This window comes from Bombyx mandarina, chromosome 26 (genome assembly GCF_030267445.1).
Source record: "Bombyx mandarina strain Sakado chromosome 26, ASM3026744v2".
Lineage (NCBI taxonomy): Eukaryota > Metazoa > Arthropoda > Insecta > Lepidoptera > Bombycidae > Bombyx > Bombyx mandarina.
This window is the reverse complement of record NC_143232.1, coordinates 2806489-2814318: the sequence shown is the minus strand read 5'-3', so window position 1 is coordinate 2814318 and position 7830 is coordinate 2806489.

Below are 7830 nucleotides of genomic sequence, written 5' to 3'. Positions count from 1 at the left end.
AAACATAAGAGGCGCTGTCGAATGCATCGACATCGACCGCTCCCGCTCCGCGCCTGGTCCCCCCGCCTCGACCACCGCACGCGCCCGCGCCGCCCGGTAGACTCGCACGAGACAGATAGTCCGCACTATTATCTGCACTCTTCACGTACTCGATTACATAATTATAACCGCTAAGAAAAATTGCATATCTTTGAAGTCTGTTTGCCGAGACTTCTGGGATGCCTCGTTGTGGGCCAAATATCGAGAGCAGCGGTTTGTGGTCCGTCCTTAGTATAAATGGATTTGACCTGCCGTACAAATATTGATGAAATCGACGAACACCAAATATAATCGCGGTTGCTTCCTTTTGGATTTGTGAGTACCGTTTCTCGGCGTCATTGAGCGTGCGCGAAGCGAAAGAGATAGGTTTTTCCTGGCCATCGGAACTCACCTGTGATAGAATAGCACCTAATCCATTGGGCGACGCGTCTACAGTGAGAATTATATTTGCATTAGGATTAAAATGGGCCAATACATTATCGGATGCTAACATTTTTTTTATTTCATTAAACGCCTTATCATGTAACTTAGACCAACGCCACTTTGTTTCTTTTTTTAAAAGTTCGTATAATGGTCCGAGAATACAAGATGCATTCGGTACAAAATTCCTATAATAATTTACTAAGCCTAAGAAAGATCGTAGTTGACTAACATTCGTAGGCGCCGGTGCCTTTAATATTGCTCTTATTTTATCGGGTGATTTTCTTAGCCCCTCTTTATTAATGGTAGACCCTAAATAATTAATTTCATCTTGAAAGAACTGACATTTAGACTTTTGTAGAACAAATCCTGCGTCTTGCAACCGTTGTAGGACCTGATGCAATCTCTCAAGATGTTCAGAGTCATTGCGACCCGTTATGAGCACATCGTCCAATAAACACAGCGTGCCGTCCAGGCCCGCTAGCACTGTATCCATGGCTCGCTGGAAAATTGATGGCCCACTAGCTAACCCGAACACCAAACGCGTATACGCGAAGATCCCTTTATGCGTATTGATACAAGTTAACTTTTGGGATTCTTCATCCAGACAAAACTGACCGTAGGCCATAGACAAATCTAATTTAGTAAATTTCTGGCCCCCGTATAGTTTAGAAAACAACTCGTTTACGGTAGGCAACGGATACTGTTCTACAACTAACTGCTTGTTTATAGTAACTGAGTAGTCCGCGCAGATACGGACCGAACCGTCACGTTTCAGTACCGGAACTATTGGTGACGCGTAGTCGGAATGCTCGACTGGTCGGAGTACTCCCAGTCCCACTAAACGGTTTATCTCTTTTTCTACTTTTTCACGCAGAGCAAATGCGACCGGCCGTGGTTTAAAAAATATAGGATGAGCACTTTCTTTTAATTTCAAATTAACTTTATATTTGTTGAATTTACCTAGCTTGTCCGAGAACACGGCGGGATATTGTTCCTGTATTAATTTCAACGTGTCACGGGTAGTGGCACATTTATATACGGGCGCTAGCTGCAGTTCAAATTGCGCGATGAAGTCGCGGCCCAGTAAAGGTGGTCCGCCATCGCGCACCACGTACACGTCGAGCTGGCGCGTGCGACCCCGCCACTCCACTAACAACTGAGCGCGACCGGCGCAACCTAACACGTCACCCGAGTAACTTAATAACTTCTTATTTGTGCTAAATAAGGGAATGTTTTTAAAATGTTCGTTATATGTATCTACGGACATAACGGTAACAGCTGACCCACTATCAATCTCAAAGTTCATTCTGATACCATTGACACACACGGCTTCGATTAATGGTTCACCTCGCAAAGATCGAATGTTACAAATTTTACCGTCGTCACCGTCACCTTCATCGTTCTCCTCCGTTACAACATAATTGATTCTTTTGCACATTCTACGCAAATGTCCTTTTTTGTTGCACTTCCTACAAGTGTAACTCGCAAAACGACACTCCGCGGCTTTGTGATTCGAATAACCACACACGGAACACTTTAATTTTGCACTTTGAGGTACACTAGGGTACCTCGTCGCCAATGTTGTGTTAGCGTGTATGGGGACAAGTGATACTCAAGACGGCCAGTGACACACTAACATTTATTACAAACATAACAGATATACCGTCGGAACCGGGAGCCTTGCGAGGACGTAGGTCTTTGATCAAGTCTTTAACTTCCATCGGGGTGACGGGTGGTAACGCATCCGAGGGTGGCAAGGAGGCTCTGCGTTCTACCTCACTGTCTACTAATTCTACATGAACAGGGTCCACGGATTGAGTGCTGGGCCTACACTGGGTTTGCAATGTATCGGCCAGCAGCTCTGCTTTTTCGTCATCATCGAACGCCGTGAGTCGGCCTGAGGGGCCTACGAGGGGGGGCATAGTTACTACCGTATCCGATTTGAGAGTACGAGCTAAGCGTTAGTAAGACCTTTGGGAGGGCGCGAGTCCTTCTAAGAAATCAGACCATCTGGCATCTCGGACTTCGGTGATGCGAGACTTTACGTCGCGTTGTAGGGCAAGCATTCGAATACGATTTTCCGCGGTAGGATACCTGTCGTAGGCGCGTATTGAGGCGTTCTTAGCTCTTAGGAGCTCCCTAATATCGTCGGACAATTTGAAGCGGTGAAGGAAGTCCTCCGCTACAACTTGTTTCGATGACCTATCTAATGTCGAGTTTATGTGTGACGTTATGATGTCTATGTCTGTTCAGCGGTATCCTGAGGAGACGGGGTAGAGTCCTGGCTAAACGGGAGCGATGGTGGAGCAGATTCCGCCAGGCTGACGCCCAGCGTGTGCCAGTCCACCACAGTCCTCGTGACGGGAACGGAATCGGGAGCGCGACCGAGCTTCATAACGACGGGACGGTGGTCTGAATCTAACTCTGAAACTACTTCGATCGAGTGTAAGCGCAGAGTTACGTTTTTTAATAACGCTATGTCGAGTATATCCGGGCGATGCGCGATATTTAGCGGGTAGTGAGTCGGGGTTAGCGGAGCGACGATATCGAAGGCGAGATCATCAAATAACGCGTCAGGCCGCCTGCCATTCGGGGTTGTGGTGTGTGAGTTCTACCTGATGTGTTTACAATTTAGGTCGCCCGCCAGAATGACAGAGCTTCCCATGCCGAGCAGCGCCTCGATATCACTGCTTAGAACGATCTTATTCGGTGGAAGATAAACGGACGCGATAACGATCGGCGCGTGTCCCGTCAGTGAGATTCGGCACACTGATGCTTCGATATTAGCGAGCGCGGGAGGATCGAGCGGGACGCAATGCAGGGCTTCTATAGTAAATGACGGTGCCACCACCACGAGCAGAGAGCCTGTCGTTCCTGACCATGTTATAGTTCGCGATTTTAGGGTCACGGCGCGCGGGCTTAGTAGGGTCTCCTGCACTAAAAATATATCAATTTTATGGTCACGCAAAAAGTCAGAAACCTGATCACGTTGATTTGCGAGACCGTAAGCGTTAAAAAATCCTATCGTTACGGATAGGGGCTTTATTCTACTTATATACGCCATTGATTACCGGCGGAGTGAGGGGAGGACGTACGTATTTAATGACGCGTATACGTCGGCGTATTCTTGCACAACGGCGATAAAGTGTTGTGCAGTGGAGGCAGCGCGAATGGCGTCGCCCAAAGCGTTAACGCGCTCAAAGTTGATCGACTGAAAGAAGTCGATCGCTAAAGCGAGATTGTCGGACGCGGTCGGAGGGCAAGTCGCGGGAGAGGGACGAGTCGCGGGGGCGGGACGAATCGCGGAGGAGGGAGTTGTAGCCGTGTTCGTGTACGGCAGCGGTTTCGCCCAGGCCGAGACACTGGGCACCGGCGCCGGAACGAACGCTGGCTCCGGAAAGGCTACAGACCGTTCGGATGTTGAATATTTGCTTACCCTCGGGGGTAGGCTGGAGGGCGACGAGAACCATATTATATGGCTCCCTTCCGCGGCCTGTGTGCATGCGGTGTACGGAGTTAACCGGTAGGCCTTGTTCGAGAAGGTCGGCCTTGCCGAGCTCGGCATCCAACTCTTTAGGGATGTCACCTATAACGGCACGGAGTTCGCGCTCCTCCTGGAGCATATACGTGTGGAAACTTATACGCTCCTTACGGAGGTAAGAAGAGAGGGCCCTATGGTCGTCGGGTGTTCGAACCTTAATTTGAATGCCGTTCGCGAGGTTACGGGCATTCGTGAAATTGATATTTTTGGCCTTAAGGGCCAAGGAAACTCGTTCTCAAGCTGCCTTCTCTTGAAGGATTACCGGGGGAGGGGTCTGGGTTTATTTTGTGCCACCGGATGCGGCGACGGAGTGGCACGGGCTGGAGGCGCAACGGGAGTCTGAGGGCGGGGGCGCGACGCGTTCGCGGCTTTGCTAATTTTAGCGGCCGCGGGAGCTCGAGACTCCGCGGCACGCTTCTTACCCTTTTGCACCAGGGTGAATCCATCCGTCGATGAGGCGGGGGCGAGGTCGACCTCCATCTCCGAGTCAGAGTCGGAGGACGAGGAGACGGGTGCAGGTGACCTACGAGTAGGTGTTTTGGAGGGCGCGACGGAGGCCGCGGATGATCGCGCTGCTGGAACGGTGACCACGGCGGACGACGCAGCAGTTTTACTCGCCAGTATAGGCGATGCGGGAACGGCAGGCACGACGGAGGCTGCGGTGCTCGATGCAGAAGCTTTGCACGCAGGTACAGGCGACGCAGGAGCAGCGAGCTCGGCGGAGTCCACGAGAGGGCTCGCGGTGTGATCGGCCTTGAAGGCCTGAAACTCGGAAGTGAGCTTTGGGTAGCGAAGCCGGAGAAATTCCGCAAATACAGCGTCCATGATGGCTACGTGCCCAGGTGGGGCTACCCTGGGTCTTAGAAAACACTCGCCTTGCGGCGAGGCCCCAACTTCTCGGACCTGAGCGGTTCTATTGAACACAGGTGGCGGTGCGGCACGATTACTACAGGACAAAGAAAAAACACAACAAAACGGAAATAACAAAAAGAAACAAAACAATTAAACACTTCCAGGAAGACAGTTTGTCGGCAGATGTACCACGAACACAGAAATAAGAAAAGGAAACAAAACAAATAAAAACTTCCAGGAAAAACACTTGGTCGGCAGGTCTACCACGAACACAGGCCGCGCGAACAATGGCCGGGCTAACAAAAGCCGGGCGAACAAAGGCCGCGCGATCGAGTGGTCGATGAGCACGTCCGCACGTGACGGGTGCCTCTATCGGAATGGATACTAAGTTTCAAGTCAATCGGATACATGGTTCAGTAGTTATAACGGAACATCGAATATATCGGTAGTTCAGTAGTTATATCGGAACATAGATTAATGAAACATGGGGCGATGTGTTCAAGAGTTGAAAACTTTTGTTACTTGCTTACTGACATTTAATTTTGTTCCGCTGTTTAGTGCGTGTAGTCTGGATAGCATCAAAATATAATAGAGACATACGAAATCCAGATTTACAGAGTAGTCTTAGTCTGAGCCAAAAATACGTATTCGACCCAAAAATATGGCTGATATCAAATTTTATTGCAGAGTTAAATCGGTGTGTGGAGATTCGGATGCCGATGTCGATAAACACCAACATCCAAGATTAGTTTACACGGAAGCTGTTGTGAAGGAAACGTTAAGACTATACCCGACCGGTCCAATTCTTTTGAGAAAAGCAGAAAATGAAATAAAACAAAGTATGTTTGTAATCTAATTTAGATATTTATTAATTAACAGAAAGATAGGGATTTTGTACATGCTATTATTTAATGGGTTCTTAACACGATTTTCAAATGTCATCTCAAAGATAGTTTTATTTTTTCATTTTACGGTGTTAGACATAGGTTGAGGTGGGCAGTTGGCAGGGTACATTGCTCGTAGAATGGATGGCCATTGGGGCCGGAAAGTTTTCGAGTGCATACTACAAAAATTTTCATTTTTTCATTTTTAAGCATTTAACCTTTCCCATCCTCGTCTAACTCGACGACGAAGAGTTGCACGAACGAACTTTTTACTGGTGGTAGGACCTCTTGAGAGTCCGCGCGGGTAGGTACCACCACCCTGCTTATTTCTGCTGTGAAGCAGTAATGCGTTTCGGTTTGAAGGGCGGGGCAGCCGTTGTAACTATACCAGAGACCTTAGAACTTATGTCTCAAAGTGGGTGGCGCATTTACATTGTAAATATGTATGGGCTCCATACTTAGCCCCAGGTGGGCTGTGAGCTCGTCCACCCATCTAAGCAATAAAAATAAAAAAATAAAATAAAGATCGCTCCAAGCGATGCCACTGGTGTTCCGGAATACCCGGTTGGACCAGAAACATCCTACCGGGTCGGAACGCCATTAACTGTCAACCAAACGTTCTTTCAATAGTTTTGTTGACTGCTGTTGTTCATAGAACGAAGTTAGCGCGTTGCGCGGACTTGACCTCCTGAGGTTGTGCCATGAGGGGAAGGTGCCTTCCAGACTGGTTGATAGCGGCAGGGTCGGCTTGGCGGCGATCGATAGGTGCGGAGAGGGAAGAGTGAGAAAAATCGCTGTAAAAACCAACGAAGATGGACGTCCGGTAGCTTTAACGATATCAATAGATTGCTAATATAATGTGTATACAATGAATTTTAAAATACCTGAACCTTGTTTCTGAACGACAGGGCACTCATAATCAAAAACTACGAGACGAGGTCACTCGTTTTAACAAAACAATATGAGAAACGAAAAAGTGAAGCATTGTTAAGTTTTTCGAATTCAGCTTTGTCTTCATTCGTTTTAATGTGGTCACATTTCTTATATATTTTTGAGCATCAACAAATAATAATTGTATTTATATCCACGGTTTTCTGTTAGTTGTAGGGCGTATTGTGAGCCCGCACAGAAAGATTAAAGGCCTTACTTTTTTGTGCCGCCAATTGCCGCATTCATTCGATCCGGTTGGAACGATGGGAGAGCCATTAGGTTATACCTACAATTAAGATTTCAATCTCGAATCTCAAGTGGGCAGCGGGATAAAATTACCGGGATAAAATATTTCTTGTGTCCCTCATTAATCTATAAGCTATTCGTTGTTTCGTAGAACTGTTGGTACGAACGGAAAATCAAGAACCAGTGAACACACTGTCACATTTACAATAGAGGATATACCCGGCGTTTTTTAATAAAACTCTGTATAATAAGATGATATTCATCCCTATCCAAATAAATACGTTATTCATTACAAGTATTTAATTTTAAAGACATTTACCCACACTTGATTTTAATGAGAATCTCGGTATGAGTATTTTAATGAGTATGAGAAGATATCGCAGTTTTAAAATAACATCGCAGCAAAATAATAATCAAGCGCGTAATATTGATGTACCAGGTCGACCGGCTCAAGCGCGGTGGCACGGAATAAGAATAATAACAAGAAAAGCCCAAATCACTTCAAGGCTTTGAAAATTGTAGATTTTTTCTCGTTTTCTTCAGGATCCTGATGATTACAGGACCATTCGGGAAATCTACCCTTTCGAACCAAAAAAAAAAGGTTTTTCAGAATCGGTTCAAGCATTCACAAGAAATCGATGAAAAGTGGTGGTCGAATTGATAATTTCCTGTTTTGAAATCGGTTAAAAGCGTGATTCGGGTACTTTAAATAGCTCGTCAACATTCTATTATTTATAAATATTTTCACCATCTACGTAAACGAACGGTAAAATTTTGCGTTATCCCAAAGTAACTCCACGCGGACGAAATCTCGGGCAAAAGCTAGTACAAGATATAAAGTATCCAATGTGCTAATCTAAATTATAATTTATATATCTGAGCGATTTCACTACAATTTTACTCGTATTATCCTCA